The sequence below is a fragment of the Panthera leo genome, chromosome D4 (genome assembly GCF_018350215.1).
Source record: "Panthera leo isolate Ple1 chromosome D4, P.leo_Ple1_pat1.1, whole genome shotgun sequence".
Lineage (NCBI taxonomy): Eukaryota > Metazoa > Chordata > Mammalia > Carnivora > Felidae > Panthera > Panthera leo.
This window is the reverse complement of record NC_056691.1, coordinates 36,806,039-36,830,472: the sequence shown is the minus strand read 5'-3', so window position 1 is coordinate 36,830,472 and position 24,434 is coordinate 36,806,039. Positions and strand designations below refer to the sequence as shown.

At 36.5% G+C, this 24,434-nt stretch overlaps 1 pseudogene; it reads left to right on the top strand.

The window, feature by feature from the left end:
- The first annotated feature begins 2,605 nt into the window (after positions 1-2,605).
- On the top strand, positions 2,606-14,365 carry LOC122204546 (annotated as a pseudogene).
- The last annotated feature ends 10,069 nt before the right edge of the window (positions 14,366-24,434 follow it).

Below are 24,434 nucleotides of genomic sequence, written 5' to 3'. Positions count from 1 at the left end.
TTTTAGATCTATGTAGCAATTACTTCCAAAAATGTAAGTTCCATTTAATGGTGACAGAGATTATAACCATAAAGCATGTATATAGACAATTTAGTTGCATAAAGTTCTTGAGTGATTTCAGTGGGAAAAAAATTCTTTAGAACACTGCCTGTGGTGCCACTTCCAAAGACATTTGCCAAACCTTCTAAGTATTATTAATAAGTGTCCTTAAGTATAAAACTCAGTAATGGAAGTACAGTAATTCAGAATAATCTTCATACTGGAAAATTGAGAATGCTACTAAAATTTATATATGTGAGCATAAATATATAAAAAATATATACATTTAAATATAAAATTATGTGTATACATGAATATACAAATTTACACACACATACATTTTTATATGTATATATCAAAATCCAGAAAAAGACAAAATTCAGGAGCTTAAGCCAGCTTTTTTAAAAAAAAATAGTGTTTATTTATTTTTGAGACTGAGAGAAACAGAGTGCAAGAGGGGGAGGGGCAGAGAGAGAGAGAGCGAGACAGAGAATTTGAAGAAAGCTCCAGGTTCTGAGCTGTCAGCACAGAGCCTGACATGGGGTTTGAAACCACAAACCATGAGATCATGACCTGAGCCAAAGTCAGATGCTTAACCAACTGAGCCACCCCGGTGCCCCAAGCTAAAGCTGGCTTTTAATGTTGTTTTTGCTAAATTAATATAGCCACTGTGAAAAATATTATGGAAATTTCTCAAAAAATTAAAAAAATATAAATGCCATAGGATCTAATAATTCCACTATTATTTATCCAAAGAACACAAGAATACTATTTCAAAAAGATATGCACTCTTATCTTAACTGCAGCACTATTTATAATGGCTAGGGTATGGAAGCAATGTAAGTGCCCATTGATAGACGAATATCATAAAAAAGGTAAGAATGTGCATGGAGGGTACTATGCTAAGTGAAATAAGTCAGACTGAGAAAGAAAAAAATACCATGTGATTTTACTCATGTAGAATCAAAAAATAAAAAAAAAAAAATGAACAAACAAAAAGGAGAATCAGAGCTATAACTACAGAGAACAAACTTAGGGTTGCCAGAGGTGTAAGAGGTTGGGCAAATGGGTGAAAGTGGGTGGGAAATACAGGCTTCCAGTTATGGCATAAATAAGTCACAGGATTAAGGCACAGCATAAGGAATATAGTCAATTATATTGTAATAGTAATGTATGGGGAGAGATGGTACCTACACTTGTGAATACAGCATAATGTATAAACCTCTCCAATCACTACTTGTACACCTGAAACTAATGTAACATTGTGTGTCAACTAAACTTAAAACAAAACAAAAAATAATAAACAGAGGACCAAGAGTTTAAAGAAGCTGTAAGTATAATAGTAACCATTAAAACAAAAATATAAACCTTCTTAAAAATTATAAACAAAATAGCTAACAATGGACATCTCATAGAAAAATAAAAAGGAAATACAACATAATAACAATAATAAAATAAAGCTGCTTTTGCTATGGGCTAAGACGGAGAAACAATTTTGAGAGCCTTGAGATGAAATGCAAAAGTTGAAGTCCAAGATAAGGTGGGAATCTGGTAAACAATCCTCTACTTATACGTAATTATATAAACTGCACAGCTGCTCCCTGAAGTAAACTTAAAGCAGAATTGAAGTAGGTCTTGCAGACACAGAATCCTGACTTCAAAACACTTTGATAGTTCAGGAAATTTCAAGTTGTGAAATTGGCTTACAGTGATTTTAGATTACTCATTCCATCATATGGCTTTAGTGCAAAAGAAAATTCTCCTGAAGAAACGTATTATTTTTCTTGTTCTCAAAATGTGTCACAAAAACTTCTAAAATACAGCACCTAATACACATTTAAAATAATCTAGGCATAAAATAAAGTAAATCATTGTGTCTGAGAACCAAGAGAAATTATCAACAGCTGATAGGAGCTCACTAAAATACTTTGTAGTAAAGGACATTCTTTCTATTGGGGAGATAAGTTGAATTTAAAAATGTCACCAAGACACTAGAAAATATAAACATACATTGCATATTTGCAAAAGAGCCAACTACAAATTGTAAAAATAGAATATACACTAATCAAGACTAAGAACTCAATAAGTACGATCAATAGCAGTGTTCGAATAAAAAAAAAATTCCAGATTTAAACACACAGGAACAAAACGATTGAAAAATTGTGACGAAGGAAGAAGCATGGAAAATCTAGTGAGAAAATATAACACATATTTATTTGGAGTCAGCAGAAATGGAAAAAAATGTGGAAGAACCAATTTTTTTTTTAATTCATGGGAGTTTCCTCTAATTGATAAAATACAGCATCTGTAGATTCAAGAAGCCAAATGAATACCAAAGCAGTAAGTAAAATCTATATACAAAAGCATTATATGAACCTAAAGAAATCATACACAAAGAGAAATTTAAAACAGATTACATTTGGCTTGAAGAAAGGATGATGGCAGCGTAGGAGCACGCTGGGCTCACCGTGTCCTGCTGATCACTTAGATTCCACCTACACCTGCCTAAGTAACCCAGAAAACTGCCAGAAGGCTAGCAGAACGATTTCTCTGTAGCCAAGCGCAGATGAGAGGCCCACGGAAGGGGGTAGGAAAGGCGGAGAAGCAGTGTGCGCTCAATGGACTGGTGGGAGGGAGCCTGGGTAGAAGGGCAGCCCTCCGGCAAAGCAGAGCCCCCGAGTCTGGCTTGCAAAAGTGGAGGGGCTGGATGGAATGTGTTCGGACAGCAAGCGGGACTTAACATCTGGAAGGTTATAAGTTAACAGCTCTGCTCAGAGAGCAGGAGGCCTGGAAGACAACGGGAGGGAGAGCTGTGGAGCCCCAGAAGACAGAGCTCAGCTTGGCGGGGAACAAAGGCGCTTGCCAAGGCCATCTCCCGCATCTATCCCCCAGCCAAAATCCCAAAGGGAACCAGTCCCTGTCAGGGAACTTGCTTGCACTGCACAAACACCCAAGGCTCTGCTTCTGCTGATCCATCTCTCTGGCGGTGGGTCTGACTCACTCCTGGTGCCGCAGGGCCCCTCCTGAAGCAGATCACCAAAGGAAAAGTGAACTGAGCCTGCCCCTCCCACCCCTGTGTAACTTGCTGATCCAACCAAGCTAATACCCTAGATCCCCAGCACCACAAGCCTGGCAGGGTGCAAGTAGCCCAGAGGAGCCACACCACCCCACAGTGAATCCCGCCTCTAGGAGAGGGGAAGAGAAGGTACACACCAGTATGACTGTGGCCCCAGTGGTGGGCTGAGGGCAGACAACAGATCTGACTATGGCCGCCCACCAATGCAAGTTATTCAAGACAACACAGGGGAGTGCCCCGCCGTTCCTCACCATTCCAGGGACTATCCAAAATGACTAACCGGAAGAATTCCCCTCAAAAGAAACTCCAGGAAATGATGACAACTAATGAATTGATCAAAAAGGATTTAAACAATAAAACAGAAAGTGAATTTAGAATAATACTCATAAAATTAATCGCTGGGCTTGAAAACAGTATACAGGACAGCAGAGAATCTATCACTACAGAAATCAAGGGACTAAGGAACAGCCAGGAGGAGCTAAAAAAATGCTAAAAATGTGCTGCAAAATAATATGGAGACGACCACAGATCGGATTGAAGAGGCAGAGGAGAGAATAGGTGAACTAGAAGATAAAATTATGGAAAAAAGGAAGCTGAGAAAAAGAGATAAAAAAAATCCAGGAGTATGAAGGGAAAACTAGAGAACTAAGTGATGCACTAAATAGAAATAATCTACGCATAATTGGTATTCCAGAGGAGGAAGAGAGAGGGAAAGGTGCTGAAGGGGTACTTGAAGAAATAATAGCTGAGAACTTCCTGGATCTGGGGAAGGAAAAAGGCATTGAATCCAAGAGGCACAGAGAACTCCCTTCAGACGTAACTTGAATGGATCTTCTGCACGACATATCATAGTGAAACTGGCAAAATACAAGGATAAAGAGAAAATTCTGAAAGCAGCTAGAGATAAACGTGCTCTAACATATAAAGGGAGACCTATAAGACTCGTGACCGATCTCTCTACTGAAACTTGGAAGGTCAGAAAGGAATGGCAGGAGATCTACAATGTGATGAACAGAAAAAATATGCAGCCGAGAATCCTTTATCCAGCAAGTCTGTCATTTAGAATAGAAGGAGAGATAAAGGTCTTCCCAAACAAACAAAAACTGAAGGAATTTGTCACCACTAAACCAGTCCTACAAGAGATCCTAAGGGGGATCCTGTGAGACAAAGTACCAGAGACATCCCTACAAGCATAAAACATACAGACATCACAATGACTCTAAACCCATATCTTTCTATAATAACACTGAATGTAAATGGATTAAATGTGCCAACCAAAAGACATAGGGTATAGAATGGATAAAAAAACAAGACCCATCTATTTGCTGTCTACAAGAGACTCATTTTAGACCTGAGGACACCTTCAGATAGAAAGTGAGGGGATGGAGAACTATCTATCATGCTATTGGAAGTCTAAAGAAAGCTGGAGTGCCATACTGATATCAGACAAACTAGACTTTAAATTAAAGGCTGTAACAAGAGATGAAGAAGGGCATTATATAATAATTACAGGGTCTATCCATCAGGAAGAGCTAACAATTGTAAATGTCTATGCACCGAATACGGAGCCCACATATATATAAAACAATTAATCACAAACATAAGCAACCTTATTGATAAGAATGTAGTAATTGCAGGGGACTTTAATACTCTACTCACAACAATAGACAGGTCATCTAGACACAGGATCAATAAAGAAACAAGGGTCCTGAATGATACATTGGATCAGATAGACATGACATATTTAGAATTCTGCATCCCAAAGCAACAGAAAATGCTTTCTTCTCGAGTGCACATGGAACATTCTCCAAGATAGATCACATACTGGGTCACAAAACAACCCTTCATAAGTATAAAAGAGTTGAGATCATACCAAGCATACTTTCAGACCACAATGCTATGAAACTTGAAATCAACCACAGGAAAAAGTCTGGAAAACCTCCAGAAGTATGAAGGTTAAAGAACACCCTACTAAAGAATGAATGGGTCATTCAGGCAATTAGAGAAGAAATTAAAAAATGTATGAAAATAAATGTAAATGAAAATACAACAATCCAAACGCTTTGGGATGCAGGGAAGGCAGTCCTGAGAGGAAAATACATTGCAGTCCAGGCGTATCTCAAGAAACAAGAAAAATCCCAAATACAAAATCTAACAGCACACCTAAAGGAAATAGAAGCAGAACAGAAAAGACACCACAAACCCAGCAGAAGAAGAGAATTAATAAAGTTGAGGGCAGAAATAAACAATATAGAATCTAAAAAACTAGTAGAGCAGATCAATGAAACCAAGAGTTGGTTTTTCGAAAAAACAAACAAAATTGATAAACCTCTAGCCAGGCTTCTCAAAAAGAAAAGGGAGATGACCCAAATAGAGAAGATCATGAATGAAAATGGAATTATTACATGGAATATTATAATGGAATTATTATCCCTCAGAAATACAAGCAATTATCAGGGAATGCTATGAAAAATTATATGCCAACAAACTGGACAACCTGGAAGAAATGGACAAATTACTAAACACCCACACACTTCCAGAACTCAAACTGGAGGAAATAGAAAGCTTGAACAGACCCATAACCAGCCAAGAAATTGAATCAGTCATCAAAAATCTCCCAACAAATAAGAATCCCGGACCAGATGACTTCCCAGGGGAGTTCTACCAGACGTTTAAAGCAGAGATAATACCTATCCTTCTCAAGCTATTCCAAGAAATAGAAAGGGAAGAAAAACTTCCAGACTCATTCTATGAAGCCAGTATTACTTTGATTCCTAAACCAGACAGAGACCCAGTAAAAAAAGAGAACTACAGGCCAATATCCCTGATGAATATGGATGCAAAAATTCTCAATAAAATACTAGCAAATAGAATTCAACAGCATATAAACAGAATTATTCACCATGATCAAGTGGAATTCATTCCTGGGATGCAGGGCTGGTTCAACATTCACAAATCAATCAATGTGATACATCACATTAATAAAAGAAAAGATAAGAACCATATGATCCTGTCAATCGATGCAGAAAAAGCATTTGACAAAATTCAGCATCCCTTCTTAATAAAACCCCTTGAGAAAGTTGGGATAGAAGGAACATACTTCAACATCATAAAAGCCATTTATGAAAATCCCACAACTAATATCATCTTCAATGGGGAAAAACTGAGAGCATTTTCCTTGAGATCAGGAACACGACCGGGATGCCCACTCTCACTGCTGTTGTTTAACACAGTGTTGGAAGTTCTAGCATCAGCAATGAGATAACAAAAGGAAATCAGAGGCATCAAAATTGGCAAAGATGAAGTCAAGCTTTCGCTTTTTGCAGATGACATGATATTGTACATGGAAAATCCAATAGACTCCACCAAAAGTGTGCTAGGACTGATACATGAATTCAGCAAAGTTGCAGGATACAAAATCAATGTACAGAAATCAGTTGCATTCTTATAAACTAATAATGAAGCAACAGAAAGACAATTAAAGAAACTGATCCCATTCACAAATGCACCAAGCATAAAATACCTAGGAATAAATCTAACCAAAGATGTAAAAGATCTGTATGCTGAAAACTATAGAAAGCATATGAAGGAAATTGAAGAAGATATAAAGAAATGGAAAGACATTCCCTGCTCATGGATTGGAAGAATAAACATTGTCAAAATGTCAATACTACCCAAAGCTATCTACACATTCAATGCAATCCCAATCAAAATTGCACAGCATTCTTCTCAAAGCTAGAACAAGTGATCCTAAAATGTGTATGGAACCACAAAAGACCCCGAATAATCAAAGTAATATGGAAGAAGAAGACCAAAGAGGGAGGCATCACAATCCCAGACTTTCGCCTCTACTCCAAAGCTGTTATCATCAAGACAGCATGGTATTGGCACAAAAATAGACACATAGACCAATGGAATAGAATAGAGACTCCAGAATTGTACCCACAGAAGTATAGCCAATTAATCTCTGACAAAGCAGGAAAGAATATCCAATGGAAAAAGACAGTCTCTTTCACAAATGGTGCTGGAGAACTGGACAGCAACATGCAGAAGGTTGAAAGTAGATCACTTTCTCACACCATTCACAAAAATAAACTCAAAATGGATAAAGGACCTGAATGTGAGACAGGAAACCATCAAAACCCTAGAGGATAAAACAGGAAAAGACCTCTCTGACCTCAGCTGTAGCAATTTCTTACTTGACACATCCCCAAAGGCAAGGGAATTAAAAGCAAAAATGAACTATTGGGACCTCATGAAGATAAAAAGCTTCTGTACAGCAAAGGAAACAACCAACAAAACTAAAAGGCAACCAACAGAATGGGAGAAGATATTTGCAAATGACATATCGGACAAAGGGCTAGTATCCAAAATCTATAAAGAGCTCACCAAACTCCACACCCGAAAAACAAATAATCCAGTGAAGAAATGGGCAGAAAACATGAATAGACACATGTCTAAAGAAGACATCTGGATGGCCAACAGGCACATGAAAAGATGCTCAATGTCGCTCCTCATCAGGGAAATACAAATCAAAACCACACTCAGATATCACCTCATGCCAGTCAGAGTGGCCAAAATGAACAAATCAGGAGACTATAGATGCTGGAGAGGATGTGAAGAAACGGGAACCCTCTTGCACTGTTGGTGGGAATGCAAACTGGTGCAGCTGCTCTGGATAACTGTGTGGAGTTTCCTCAAAAAATTAAAAATAGACCTACCCTATGACCCAGCGATAGCACTGCTAGGAATTTACCCAAGGGATATAGGAGTGCTGATGCATAGGGGCACTTGTACCCCAATGTTTATAGCAGCACTCTCAACAATAGCCAAATTGTGGAAAGAGCCTAAATGTCCATCAACTGATGAATGGATAAAGAAATTGTGGTTTATATACACAATGGAGTACTACGTGGCAATGAGAAAGAATGAAATATGGCCCTTTGTAGCAACGTGGATGGTACTGGAGAGTGTTATGCTAAGTGAAATTAGTCATACAGAGAAAGACAGATACCATATGTGTTCACTCTTATTTAGATCCTGAGAAACTTAACAGGAACCCATGGGGGAGGGGAAGGAAAAAAAAAAAAAAGAGATTAGAGTGAGAGAGAGCCAAAACATAAGAGACTGTTCAAAACTGAGAACAATCTGAGGGCTGATGGGAGGTGGGAGGGAGGGGAGGGTGGGTGAAGGGTATTGAGGAGTGCACCTTTGGGATGAGCACTGGGTGTTGTATGGAAACCAATTTGACAATAAATTTCATATATTGAAAAAAAAACAGATTGCATTTATGTTAGCCACATTTAACAACCATTAGGCTATTAGATGACTTCTAATAGCAGAATGGAAGCAAGACAGCAGGAAGATAATATTTTAAATACATAGGTTGAGATAATTGCCAACCACAAGTTTTAAACACAGCAAAAAATAGTATTCAAGAATGGATGTGAAAAAATGGCATTTCTAGATAAACAAATTCTGGTAAGATCCACCGTCAGCAAACCTGTCATAAAATGAATATTTTGAGCTTTCTTCAGGAAGAAGAAAAATCATCTCAGTTGTCAGTTTGGAGATGCAGAAAGGAATGGAGAGCAACAGAAATAAGCACGTATACTTTCACCAAGATACTCAGATTCTGGGCCATAAGACATACTTCAACAAACTTAAAATAATTGGAATCATACAATGTCTGCTCTCAGACCACAGTGGAATTTAACTAGAAAACAGTAACAGAAAAATGGAAAGTCCCCAAATATGTGGAGAATAAATAACGTGATACTAAAGTAAGACATGGGTCAACGAAGCAATCAAAAGAGAAATTTTAACATATTTTGAACAAAATGAAAATTGAAAGTACAACTTATTAATTTATTTGGGATTCAGTGAAAGCAGTAGTTAGAGGGAAGTTTACAACACTGAAAACATATATCAGAAAAAAAAAAAGATATAAAATCAGTATCTAAATTCCCCTTAAGAAACTAGAAAAAGAAAAGCAAGCTAAATCCAAAGTAAGCAGAAGAAAATAATCACAACAGAATCACTGAAATTTAAACAGGAAATCAATAGAGAAAAATCAGTGAAACTAAAACCCACTTCTTTGAAATGATCAATAAAATTGACAAGCCTCTGGCCAGACTAACAAAGAAAAAAAAGTACACAAATTGTTAAGATCATAAATGAAAGAGAGGCCATTACTACAGGTCCCATGGACATTAAGAGGATGATCAAGGAATACTACGAATATTATACCCACATATACTCTATATCCACAGATGTAATAACCTACATAAATGGACAAATTCTTTAAAAAGTACAATCTGCCAAAACTCTTATAAGAAATAGACAACTGGGGAGTGCCTGGGTGGCTCAGTCAGTTAAGCTTCTGTCTTCAGCTCAGGTCATGATCTCCAGGGTTGTGAGTTCGAGCCCTGTGTCAGGCTCTGTGCTGATAGCTCAGAGCCTGGAAACTGCTTCATGTTTTGTCTCCCTCTCTCTCTCTGCCCTTCCCCCACTCACATTCCGTCTCTCTGTCAAAAATAAATAAACATCAAAAGAATAAAAAAAAGAAAAAGAAACAATCACCTGGAATAGGCCTATATCTTAAAGATATTGACTCAATAATTAATAACCTTCCAAAACAGAAGGTACTAGGCCCAAATAAGTTCAGTATTAAATTTTATCAAGGATTCAAGGGAAAAAAATATACGAATTTTCTACTATTTCTTTCACAGGATAGAAGAAGAAGGACTATTTCCTAACTCATTCTATGAAGCCAACATTAACTTAATACCAAAATCAAAGATATTAAAAAAAATCAAATCAATATTACTCCTGAAAATAGATGCAAATATCCTTAAGAAAATAGCAGTGAGTTGAATCTAACAATGTATATGAAGAATTATACAACATGACCCAAGTGGGATTTATGACAAGTTTGTAAGGCTTGTTCAACATTTGAAAATCCTTTAATGGATTCATCACACCAACAGGCTGAAAAACAAAACTCACATAATCATATCAATAGATGCAGAAAAGGCATTTGCCAAACATAACACCCATTCACAATAAAAAACGTCAGTAAAGTAGGAATAGCAACGAACTTCCTCACACTGAAAAAGAATATCTAAAAAGCATGTAGCTAACATCATAACTAGTGGTGAGAAACTTGAAGCTTTCTCACTAAGATCAGAAACAAAGCAAGGATGCCTCTGGTCACTACTGTTTTTTAACATCACACCTTGCATTAGCAAGGACATTAGCATCCCCCAAAATTCAAATACTTAGGTACAAATCTAACAAAATGTATACAAAATATGCATGATGAAAACTACAAAACTCTTATGAATGCCAAAAAAAAAAACCAAAAACCTAAATAAATGGAGAGATACTCCATGTTCAATAATATGAAGGCTCAATACTGTCAAAATGTCAGTTCTTCCCAACTGATCTCTAGATTCAATGCGGTCCCCATCAAAATCCCAGCAAGTTATTCTGTGGATATTGACTAACTCTGAGGCAAAAGACCCAGAATATTCAACACAATATTGGAGATGAACAAAGTTGGAAGATTGGCCCTACCCACCTCCAAGACTTGTCTTAAAGCTACAGTAATCATGACAATGTGCTGTTGGCAAAATAATACACAAATAGATCAATGAAACTGATCAGAAAAACTAGAAATAGCCTCTCGTAAGTGATGAACTTCTGTAGCACAGAGGTTTTTTGGGTCAGTGGAAATCATCTATTTGAGACCATAATGGAGGATATATCTCATTATACTTTTGTCCAAATCCACAGAATGTACAACAACAAGAACAAGCTATAATGTCATAATGGACTTTGGATGTTTAGATGAGATGTCAATGTAGGTTCACCAATCAAAAAAAAAAAAAAAAAAAGTACCATTCTGGTGGAGATGTTGATAATGAGGAAGGCAGTGAACTACTCTAAAACAAACAAGCAAACAAACAAAAAAAACACTTCATTTAAAAAAGTCATATATATAAATATAAGTGAGCATTGGCTAACTGTCTGTAATGGTAATGCACTATAAGGTTTTAAAAGGATTAGAATAAAAATAGGAAGATAGCATTTTAATTGAGGAAATGCATAAAACCAACAGTGTTTGTCCTCCATTCTGTTCCCCCAGATCCTTTTCCCCCCCATGTCTGTTAGCCTCCACTCTTGATTCCCTGAAATTCTTAGCCAAAAATTCTTCATCACTAGCGCATAAAAACCTATGTCCTTTCCACGGGTCAAAGTAAAGCTGAGGCACTGCTTACTTAACTCCAGAGTTACCAGGTGAGACTTTCCCCTTTCAGTTTCCTTGCTATGTCCAAAACATCTTTGCTGTTTCTCCTAAAGCCCTTCTTTAATACATTACCAACAGATGAAACCTAATGTTAAGATCTGCTTCTGTAGAAACCTACCAAAGATAGTTTTCATTTTAGATCTAATAGTTAAACTACTATCATGTTTATGAATGCATGGAAGGGAGTAAAATATCCAAAAAGCATTAACTTTGATCAGTCAAGCTTGCATAGTATAACCTTCAGCCTATGACCAATTCATCGTAAAAGAGTGTATAACTTTCAAACTAAGTGGAAAAATTGAAAGAATAGTAAAAATAATCAAATCAAGGGAATGCAAGAAAGGGGAAGGAAAGAATCATAAAACAGGACAAATAAAAAGTGCATTGTAAGATGATACATTTTAAATCAGATATAGCACTGTTCCATTATTAATCCTACAAACGATGTTAGCCCAAAAAAAAAAAAAAAAAAAAAAAAAAAAAAAAAGCCAAACAATGGAGACAGCGGGCACTGGGTTACAACGTCTGCATGGCATCTTCAAGGCTCGCCTCCGATGCGAAGACAGTCATCGACAGGGCCCGGGCAGAGTGCCAGAGCCGTTAAGTTAGCATGGACGACCTGGTCAACGTGGAGAACATCGCTGGCTACTTTGCCAGTCTGAGGCAGCGCAGGGCAAAGGGTGCAGGCTCTTTGGTATCTCTGCCCTGATTGTGAGTTTTGACTTAGACGGCATCCCCAGACTCTATCAGACTGACCCTTCGGGGGACGTACTGCGCCTGGAAAGTCACTGCTATAGGCTGGGGTGCCATAGGCGAGAGGATTTCCACAGAAGAATTACACCCACAAAGCCATAGAGACAGAGGAACTGACCTTTAAGCTGGTTATCAAGGTTCTCCTAGAACTGGTTCTGTCTGGCGGCAAAAACACTGAACTGGCTGTCCTAAGAGGAGATCAACCCCTCAAAATTTTAAATCCTGAGGAAATTGAGAAATATGTTGCTGAAATTGAAAAAGGGAAGAAAACGAAGGAAACCAAAGAAAGCATCATAATGACAAAATCTTGTTCCTGGTGTTTTTGAAATTCAGATCATGGGTATTCTCAAAATGACAGGTAGGCATTTCCTTTCCATGTATCTACTGTACAAATGTCCTGCAATAAACGCCCATATTTGTTAAAAAACAAAACAAAACAAAAAAGCAGATACATTGAAAACATTCTGTACTATTCCATTCACATTCAATTTAAAAACAGTTGCACCTAAATCATAGTGTTTAGAGGTTTGTACTTAGATAGTAAAACTATAACAAAGGAAAGCAAGCGATCGCTTCTTGAACTGAGGAAGAAATGCCAGCACAGTGATTTCTTTGAACAGGGAGGGAAGGATTTGTTATTTATAAGGAGGATTATGCTTGATGTCTAATTTTATGCGTCAACTTGACTGAGCTAAGATGCCCAGTTGTTTGGTCAAACACTACTCCAAATGTTGTTGTGATGGTATTTTGTAGATGTGATCAATATTTACAATCAGGTGACTTTAAGTAAAGCAGATTACCTTCTGTAATGAGAGTGGATATCAACCAGTTGAAGGCCTTAAAAACAAAACCGAGGCTTCCTGGAGAAGAAAGATTTCTGCCTCGACATTGTAACATAGAAATCCTATCTGAGTTTTCAGAATTTTAGCCTGCCGTATGCATTTTGGACTGAAGTTTGCACCATCAACTCTTACCAGAATTTTCACCCTGTTGGCCAACCCCACAATATTCAAACTTGATGACTCTTACAGTTGCATGAACCAATTACTAAAACAAATCTCAATTTCAATCTTTCTCCCTCCCTCTCTCTCACTGTTCCTCTCTGTCTGTGTACATATGTGCATATGTACAAATGCAGAGGAAGGAGTACACACACATGTGTGCGCACAGGTACACACACACCCACACACACAGGAGAGACAAAGTGAGGCAGTAAGAGAGAGAGAGAGAGGAGAGAGAGAGAGAGGGAGATTCCTATCTCCATGTATCTATTTCGTGTTGCTTTAGTTTCTCTGGAGAATGCTGACTGATAAGAGGGCTTCTGAGTTGCTGGCTACATGTTATTTTTCACTTATATGATGGTTTACATGGGTGTTCTTTTTTTAAATAATTTACTTAGCGTTACATTTATGTTTAGGCCATTTTCCTTACATTTTTATATTTCACAATAGAAAGTGAAGCAAAAATAAATAAAAAGGAAAAAGAAGGGTGAGGGAACGCTTACCAGGGACTGTAAGATTTAAACTTCTGTGACAGAATGTCCAGTTTGCATACCACACTTCATCATGTGCCCACACTCGTATGTTAAACAGTGTCAGAGCCCCATCAGGAGAAACCCGCCAGGCAGTCAAATATGCCAGTCCTAATATAATGAACTCCTCTTCTCTTCACCAGTGATGGTTACGTCTCTGCAGCCGTGCTTTTCTGTGCAGCTTTTACTCCACCTGGACTGAGTCCGTGCTTCCTTAAACCTGAGGTAATTTCCCTTAGCTTCCTTTTCCCCACAGGTGTGGACCAGTTTACAGAAGTGAATAAAATCATGGTTTCCAAAGACAGAGGGCTCAAGTCCCTTAGCCACTGAAGAATCTGATTTAACGAAAACAAAGTGAAAAGACAATCGTTACAATAGCTTTGGCTTGTATAGAAATTTCGAGATTTACTAGCAGTTTAGCAAGCACAACTCATTTCATTTTGAATCAGTAGCATGTGAGATTAGTATGATTGTCCTCATTTTACAGCTGAGGAATCCAAAGTTCACAGATCTTAGCTTATGGCTCCCTGTCACTCAGCTGCCACCAGGAAAGAAGCCAACTGGATATGCAGGGCTTCTTTCTGATCTGGTTTGTTGCTGTGTATTGGGGATGCTGGCTTCCAATGGAGCTAGACTATCTGAAGCACTTTCTTGAAGCCTATGGTTCATAAGCAAGCTAAAAGCCCCCAATAGAGTGATGCTGTGATGCTGTAAATTCAGATGGGGAAGGTAAAGCTAGGCAGATATGTATCTTTAGTTACAATGGAAAACTTTCATTAATTTGAATTTCACTAATTCACACTTCATAGTAATTCATTTAGGGCATTTACTAAATTGTTATAAAATGTCCTGAGCTTTTACTTATCTATAATGAAGGAGTTGAAAGGAAAATTAATACTTGCCCAGAGAATATCGAAATAACTGAAAAGAATGTAACGACCTGTTTTCAGGTGTCCAAACACTCCAGAAATCATTTACATACAAGCAATTGATGAGCTAATTTCGACTCATTCTTATCTATTCTTTGAGGCTATTCAGCTTCAGAACTCTAGTGCTTTGTTAGTTTAATTCCAATTATAGTATATAAGAGGGTATTGAAAATGCATTTTGAAAAAAAAAAACTGCATTTCACTATAAAAGAAGAGTTACAATTTAGACCTTTCACTAAGGGAAATTAATCCAGATTGGAAACCAGATTATTGAGTTTTTTTTTATTTATGACTAAAAACTTTATGCTTTCTAATATACTAAATAAAGGAGAAACCATGATCTAGGTTATAGTTTCTATTCTCAGGATTAATTGCTTTTTTAAATTAGAAATTTTGCATTGGTATTAACTTTAATTAGGGAGTGAAAATATATTTACAGTTTCAGAAGTATATAGTAATTTAACAAATTTCAATTTTAAAACTTGAGAGCGACTCTTAAGAATATATAAAATACCAGCCTGGCTAGGATGTTTGATTAAGCATTTAAAATAATCTAAGGAAAAGTGAGGACTTATTAGTACAAATCCAGTCATGGGATTGAGGCGATGCACGGTAGCCCATTGACACAGCAAGTGTGTCAGGAGTCATTATCAGAGAAAAGAGAAATGAATCAAAGGTATTTACATGTTCACTGAAGCCTGCTGAGGGCAGGCAGAATGATATATAAATCTCAAAAACTACTATGAGAAATTATAATACAGAGGCAAGAAAAACATCTGATTCGAGTCATAACATTGCCACCTAAGAATCATGTGGCTTTTTGCCAATTAACTTTATGCCACTTCTATTCCCTTCTCTGCAAAAATCCTGCAAATAATACTTCCATTCGCCACTCCTATAAAGTTGCTATGAGGATGAAAAAAAAATATCAGTCAGTTTTGAAAATGGTAAGTCACTCTATAAATACATGGTATCAATTAGCTTTAGGAATAACCTGCTACGTGACTAATTTGACCCAGAAAAATTCTGGGATGGGTACTTTGAAACAAGTTAAGAAAGATCACTTCATTTCTGCCACACAAACTGAGTGCTCACTGTCTTGCACCGGCTGAAAACCTGTCAGATATGAAATGCCGACCAAGAGTGCTGGAAAAATGCATGACAGAGTGACACTGAAAATAGCAGAGCCAGAGGCAACAACATGATTATATTAATTGCCGACCTACAGGACCTTAATATTGTATTGTAGCACTGGAGAGACAACTGAAAATACTTAAGACTCCTAGGAACAAGTGCTTTCCCATCATCACAATGTAATAGTTTGAACATGATGTCATCCCCGAAGAGACTTTTGATTTTATCCTTGAGATTATATTCCCTGCACCTTATAGATTTATTTAGCCCCTTTTGTTCCAGACCAAGTTGATTGTCTCAGTTTTAAATAAAAATATCATTGGTTTGTTCTTTTTATGCTTTTCTCAAAAGAAGCTAGACAAGTTTCAGGAATGACGCTATGATAAATTAGAAAAAATTACCAGTAAAATAAAGAGTACAGGTGTCACACGGGTTGTAAATTATTCTGACAGCCCAAGGCAACAGGCAGCAAACAATTTGTACAGAATATTTCAGGAGGGCATCACTTTCCAAACTCAGAGCTAAAGTTTCCATGGAAAGTTCCTCATATAAGTGGGCTTAGGTCATGAAAATTGTTCATCTGAGAACTGCAGCTGGTCACACAAACTCAAGGTGTAAATTAGATAAGGCTCCACTGAATCAGTATCTATCTAATAAGAAGAGAATACTGAACTAGTTCTTATCTTTTGGAAACTTCACTGTATTTAAGTTTCTGAGAAAATTTAGCCCAGTGGAAACTTGAGTCTCCATAAGATTCAAGTTGGAGGATAAAGATTATAATTCCAATTTGATAAGTGAGTAGATATTTAATCTTGACCAAATAAAATAAATTCTCTAAGCCTTATTTCCCTTATCTATGAATGAGAAAACACATAATGGAGGGGCACCTGGGTGGCGCAGTCGGTTAAGCCTCCGACTTCAGCCAGGTCACGATCTCGCGGTCTGTGAGTTCGAGCCCCGCGTCAGGCTCTGGGCTGATGGCTCGGAGCCTGGAGCCTGTTTCCGATTCTGTGTCTCCCTCTCTCTGCCCCTCCCCCGTTCATGCTCTGTCTCTCTCTGTCCCAAAAAAAAAAATAAATAAAAAACGTTGAGAAAAAAAATTAAAAAAAAAACCCACATAATGGAAAAAGTATTATCAAATGGCTTTGTTAAAATAATCAGATGAAGTCCCAAGCAGTCAGAACCTACTAAGTGCTCAACTATATTCACTAAATAAGAGTTCTAAATATTGCATTGTAGTATTTGTACAGGTGACATTTTTTTTCTATTTAATTTTGCACAATTACTATGCTTTTATGTTGATTGTGTTTCTCATTGTTTTAATGGCCCATCCCCAGAAAGGACACGAAGATAGAGAATTTCCTGGCCCCTTTTACTTCTTATGTCCTTGCCTTTCTTCTGTCAGTCTTTCATTTCTCATTTCTGCCTTCCACAGTAAAACATGCTGGACAGGCCTCCTCCTGGATCAGCACTAGTGCTCTGACTGAAGGAGCTGTCATTTTCTTTGTCTACTACTTGCTAAACTTCAGTGATTTAAGAAAACACTTCCTGGCTCAACTCCCATGAGTTCAGCCAGTATGTTTCCACTGCCCTTGTTATTTCTGTTCCTAATTGTTAATGGGAAAAAATAAAATAAAATCTAAGCAGTAGAAACTGCAGAAGGTGCTACTTTACTAGGGAGGCTTCCCACAGTCTGCAGAAAAATTGAATTTCCTTTGCTTTGTCTTCACTATATGAGATAGATTTAAAGAATTAGTTAAAACAGTGGGAATGAATATGTTGAAATGAGTATTGTTTGGGAGTGTTTTCCCATTATTCAAAAAGCCCTTTCTTCTCTGGTTGTATATCTGGGTTCAAATCCTGACTCTAATACATACTATAATCTAGGCATATGATATGGTTTCTGAGCCTCTTGGTTTCTCCTTCTGTAAAATAGGGGAAATACCATATACTTCACAGGATAGTAGTTAGTATTAACTTAATTAATATTTGTAATGATTTAAAAGTAGTGTTGAACATGGTAAAACTACTACACATTAGCCATTATTATTGTTAGTCTATCTTCTACAATACATCACGTTACTTAAGAAGTTACTTAAAAAGAGGTTACACTTGCCAGTTAACTCTCATATCGACTACACAAACTCTGTTTTAATGCATAATGAATGTAATATCTATGCACACATATACAAAAAATTCACACGTAAATAATTATTAAAATTCTTTTAAATATTTTAGTCAGCTATATTAGTTTGTTTTTTTTTTTTTTCCAATGTAATCGGTAATTGGCTGGACTGAAGAGTGTTAAGGAAGCAAATTAAGGAGGACTGGACAGCTACTCTCTGAAAAGACATTCCTAATGCTGCTACAATCTTTCACCTGTGGGAACAATGTTTTTTCTCCACTATATTCTTAGTCACCACATGTTACTGAAGTGTTCCCCTAGAGGGACTGTACCATATCCTTGTAAAAGGTTAGAAAGGAGGGAGGTGGGCAGAGACTAAAGCAAGGAGTCTATTTTTAAAAATTATGTAGAAAACCCTACACCTGCTTCATTTCATTTCTTTAGAAAATAATAACCCCAAATTCTTGTTCAGTAGCTGTCAAATTTTTCTTTTGAGACTTCCATTATTTTAATATTCTGAGATATATTGCAGATGCTATAGCTAAAACTATGTAAACTATTTAACTAAATATAGTTTTATGACTATAATTTAGTACCAAAATTTGGGGTTCAGTGTAATGATGCTGATGTCATTTCTGTTACTATCTTCCAAACAATTTGAAAGGAGGTGTAAAGAGTTCTGACTCAAAGGTGAGAGGAATGTGAATTCCACCCCTTCCTCTTACTTATCTGTGAAACTAGGGGAAAATCACTTAGCCTCTCTGAGCTTCCGTTTCATTTTTTGTAAAATGAAGATTGCAGTGCTTCCTACGTCAGAAAGCTCTTATTCTAGGAAATAAAAGACAGTTCTGCTCTGCAAGGAGAATAATTGACCAAAGGCCCCCACCTGCTGCCCCTCTAAATGCACATGGTGTCTGTGTGAGGCCATGCTACCTAAGAGTTGCTCCAGACAATGTTTAAGAACAGCTATAAGAGGGGTGCCTGGGTGGCTCAGTCGGGACTTTGGCTCAGGTCATGATCTCACGGCTCCTGAGTTCGGGCCCCGTGTCAGGCTCTGTGCTGACAGCTCGGAGCCTGGAGCCTGCTTCGGATTCTGTGTCCCCCTCTCTCTTCACCCCACCCCTGCTTGTGCTCTATCTCTCTCTGTCTTTCAAAAATGAATAAACATAAAAAAATTTTTTTAGAAGAACAGCTATAAGAAATATAGTCACATGGAGACAGATGGTGACTACACTCGTGGTGAGCATAGCATCGCTTATAAACTTGTCCAATCACTCCTTTCTACACCTGAAACTAATGCAACAGTGTGGATCAACTATACTCAAATTAGAAACTTAAATATAAAAAGAAAAAAATAAAAGAACTGTGGGTGTTGAAACCAAAGTAACCTCACTCCTGAGAGGAACAAGACTCCTTTACTGGAGACTATGACAAGAAGACTCCAATGGGCCTGGGTAAACCTTCTTAGACCTGGGCTGCAGGCCTTACTTCATACCGAAGCTTCCTCCTTTCCTCTCTCCTTCACACTGTCTGATCCATACAGCAATCAGGAAAAATAAAATCTTTATCTGCTCCTTGCCCTAACTCTGTATGCTTCTCACACATTTCCCACACTAAATGCGTTACCTTTAATCACATCTTGACATCTGCAAATCCAACCTAGCAAATCATATAAGGTAGAACATGGCACATAGTAACCATTTAAAAACATGTTGTTAATAACTTTATAAGAATCGACACCACATGAAAGGAAATATTCTACACAGACATTGTGTGAAGTGGATATACAGAATTTTTATTTTCTTCCAGACAAAATGTGTATATTCTTGCACACAGAATCTGAAAATAGATTTCTCTGTTTTTTTATTTCACATTGTAGCAAAAGCATCAGCATATTGTATTTTATTTCTATATAGATTTTCCCCGACACCTTCTGTAGCCACATGATGCATATTTTAATAATTCTGACAATATTTTAACCTAAAATAGTGAGTTAAAAATTTAAAATTTAGCCTTATTCTGTCTAGGCTATTTTAAAGGTATGAAGAACACATGAAAGAGACATATGAGCAAGAAGGAAAGGAAACAGTCATTTAAAAGCATGGGAGTTAAAAATAAATGGCAAGGGAAAACCTGAATTGATCACACTTTTCTTCTTTATGGCCAGTATTTCCCATGGACTAATGATGTGTGTACCTGACAGGGAGGGGTTGGTATCAGACAGCACTAAGGGGGAAGAATGGAAAAAAAGTAGAAACGAATGAGGAAGAAGAACAAGAACATAAACACTCACAAGAAATGGAGATTCAATTTCCCCAAAAGATGAGGAAACCATCATTTCTCATCTCGTCCTTATATCTGTACAATGGAAAACTCAAGTTCTGCCATTCCTGCCTTGTAATTCTGGATAGCCACCTTTGATTCTGGACTTACATGTGTTATTTAAAAGGCCATGCTTAAAAACAATGCTTGCTTATGTGCTATTATTTTAATTCTACAAACTTTACTGGGAACTTGTTAAGTGCTAAAAATTGTTCAGAGGATTCTTAACTAAAAACAATATGGTTCCTGCTTTTCAAGACTCTAAACTGAATTGTAGGTATTAAAAAAAAAAAGTATAATACACTGTGCAAACTGTTTTATTAGAGGACTGTATAGGGTGGTCTGGAAGTATCAGAGGGAAAGCTTTGCTCTGCCTTTAAGAGTGGAAATATTCTTCAAAAAAGTGAAATTTCACAGAATCTTGAAGAATAGACCTTCTCCGGTGAGATGGGATCAAGAAGCATCTTCTGAGGCAGAGGGAAAAAAATAGCATCAATAAATTCATAGAAGCAGGAGGAATGACAAATTATTCTGCATGATTGGAGCTAGGTCAACAAAGGTGGAAGAGAGCATGACAAGGATGAGGCAGGATTGGTGGGAAGAAGTCAAATTATGAAAGCACCAGTGTGCTATGCTCTTATTATATAAGGAAGTGAGTATTACTATCAAACTATTAAGAAGACTTGTGGAAGCCTCTTCGTTTATCTAAAACTTCATCTCTCGTTTTTATTTCCCAGTTGTTTACTCAGAGCAAACTTTCTTTCTAATCACCATTTTGGAATATGTAAGAAGAGACTTCAGATATGTAATTTAGCAAAACAAAAGTATTAAAACCCATTTAGTTTATCACTTGTTCTGTGTGCCAGCATTCTACAACTACGTTGGATTGTACAGCATGCTTTTCCTTCATTCCAAGTGTTAACTGAAATTCATTCTTTGAAAAGCACACAGATATGTCCCATGTTCAAAATTAAATATTTTACATGAGGGATTTGAGATCTATGAATAAGTAAATCTGTGAAAAATGTGTTTTTTCCCACTGATCTGTGTAAATGTAAAAAAAAAAAAGTATTCACCAAATTAATACAAGCGATTACCTCTTGTCACAGTGCAATATTATCAAGGTCTTACTTAACAGAATCCCTAAATTGATGCTAATACTGCAGGGGACTTAATAGAGATAAAGTTTTAGTTCTATATTCTGTTTATCTGGTAACCAGAAAGAGGGCAGTTTTCCAGCACCAGTCTACATCAGAAAAAGAGAGAAAGACAAAACTCTCACATTTCTATTGCCAAAACTCATTGCATTACTTCTCAGAGTAGCACTTTTGGGTGAATGATAATTGCAAAGTTAGGGTGAACAGTATTTGCAAAATTTAAAATGCCCATATCATGTTAATATGGCATGGCTTTAATTACTCAGCCATGTAAATTTATTTTTCAGCATTAAAACAGCTTTCACAAACTTGAACAAGTTTCTTTTCAAGCCAGGTTGTTTTGTGTGAAAATTCATTTTCGTCACTAAAGCCACAGCTTTCTTTTATTTCGTACCAGAGCCGGACCCCTATCACCGAAAAAAAGAAAATTACACTCCTTTAGGGCTTTAACCTTGGCAGTTGTAGCCTAAAACATTAAGTATAGAAGAAGTCATCAAACTAGAAATGGAGCACAGAGCTCATCCACAGCTCCCCATGTGGAGTAATTTCATAATAATTCAGTAAACTCAATACCTTTAAAGTAAATCATTAGGAAGTTTGATGCCTCAAAAGCCTAGATTATGGTTTTTCCGTTAGTAATCTGATAACTGCTAAAGGTATAAAACGTAATATTGAGGAGCAAACGTTTTGAAAAATCTTATCTTTTCAAATTATATTGAAGATTTTTTCCAGATATTACTTTTTGTAAAGATGTGGAATGATTCAATTCTAAATGGACTTCAATGATTTTTTTTTTTTTCCAAACATAGTGTTATCTTGTGTGTGTTGGGGGTGGGTGGGTAGCTGATGTAAATTATGATTCAAAAAACTAAGTGTGCTAACTATTTGTAACATAAATATAGCATACTTAAAGTATGTGAATAATTCATTAATCTATTCTTTATACACTAGAATAAAGCTACGTAATACTATATGGTTGCATTATATATAATTAGTATGCTGTCATTTGAAAATCACAGAAATCATTAATGGTATCACCCTTCTTCGAACGCATTTGACTCTAGGACACATCCCACATAGCATTTTCTTGATCCCCTCAATGTGTGTGTACCTTCAATGTAAGACTAAAGTGACAACAGTAAAGGTTTTAAGACATAGAGATTTCTATATAAAGCTTTCAATACCTTAAATTGTCAAAATCCACAATGACAGGCAAGATATACTTGTATAGAAGTACATTTTTAGAGGAGATACCATGAAATATTATTTAATGAAAAACCCTATGTACACATATATTTATCCTCATCCTTGATATGTTATATGCTCTTTGATTAATTCCAGTCATCAGTCTTAGTGTGGAAATTTATAGGATGTCTGACCACGACATGAAACTTTAAGGAGATATCATATTTAGCCATGTTATATGTTTTGTTGTTGGTGGTTATCATTAGTATTTTATCCCTCTTCTTGTCATCTCTTTTTTGATCAACCATCAATTTCTGCAAATAAGTTCACCATAATTTTGAAAGGGATTGCATTGAATCTATACATTAATTTGGGGAATGTTGTCATCTTAACAATATTAATTTTTCCACTCCATGAACATGGGATATAATTCCATTTATTTAGATCTTGAATTTCTTTAACTAATGTTTAGTAGTTTTCAGTGTACAAAATATTGCACATTTTGCTAAATGTATGTCTAAGTAGATTTTAAAATATTGTAAATGCAATTATTTTCAGATGGAATATAAATACATGTTATTTTGTATATTGCTCTTGTATCCTGCAAGATTCCGTTATATTTAATGGAAGTTTGCTGGATATACAATTCTTCACCTCTAGTTTTTCATCAATTTGAATATGTTATCCTACTGCTTTTTGACATTTGTGGTTGTGATAAAGAGTCAATGTTCACTGTGCAGAGTTGAGATTCCCTTATTTATGACGCTTTCTCTTGCTGCTTTCAAGATTCTCATTTTGTTTTTGATATTTTTGAGTTTGTTTATGATGATACACTAATGACTTTCTCAGAGTGTAGTGTACCTGATGTTCAGATGTGTAAATTAATGTTTTTCTTCAATTTTGGTTAGTTTTGACCACTATTTCTTCAAGTACTCCTTTGCATTTTTTTTACTCTGATTTTTGATAAGTACAGTTGATAGTGCCTCATGTATCTCTGAGTTTCTGTTTATTTTTCTTAATTTTCCTTTATTTATTTTAGACAGGGTACTTTTAATTGACCTATCTTCAAGTCTGTTAACATTTTCCTTCTACCAATTAAAATTTGGCTCTGAATCTCTATGTGAAATTTTCATTTCCGTTATTATAGTTTTTAATTCTAGAATTTCTATTTGTTTTTTTAAATAATTTCTTTATCTTTATTGATTCGCTTTATTTTGTGAGACTTTACTTTAGATCTTCAGAAATGTTTGCCTTTGATGAAGATATTTATAATTACTGATGTAAAATCTTTGTCTTCTTTTTTTTTTCTTTTTTTTTTAACGTTTACTTATTTTTGAGACAGAGAGACAGAGCATGAATGCCGGAGGGTCAGAGAGAGAGGGAGATACAAAATCTGAAATAGGCTCCAGGCTCCGAGCTGTCAGCACAGAGCCCGACACGGGGCTTGAACTCACGGAGGTGAGATCATGACCTGGGCCGAAGTCGGAAGCTCAACCGACTGAGCCACCCAGGCGCCCCAAATCTTTGTCTTCTAAGTCCCATATATAGGTCCTCAGGGACAATTTCTATTGTCTGTTTATTTTTGTTTGTTTGTTTCCTCCACACATACAAGGCAATATTTTCTTTTTCTTTCCATATTACACATTTTAAAAATTATATACACAGGCAATCTGAAATATTAAAATACAGCAAACCTGGAAATCATAGATCTATTCTCCTGGGTTTGTTGTTCTTGCTTTTTATTGTTGCAGCTTGTCATGGTGCTTTTTCTCTGTTGAGTGACTTTCCTGATCTAATTCCCTAAATTATATTTTCTTTGTGTGTGAGGCTAGTACAGCTTCTGATCGATTAACTTAGTGGTCAGATGCTGTA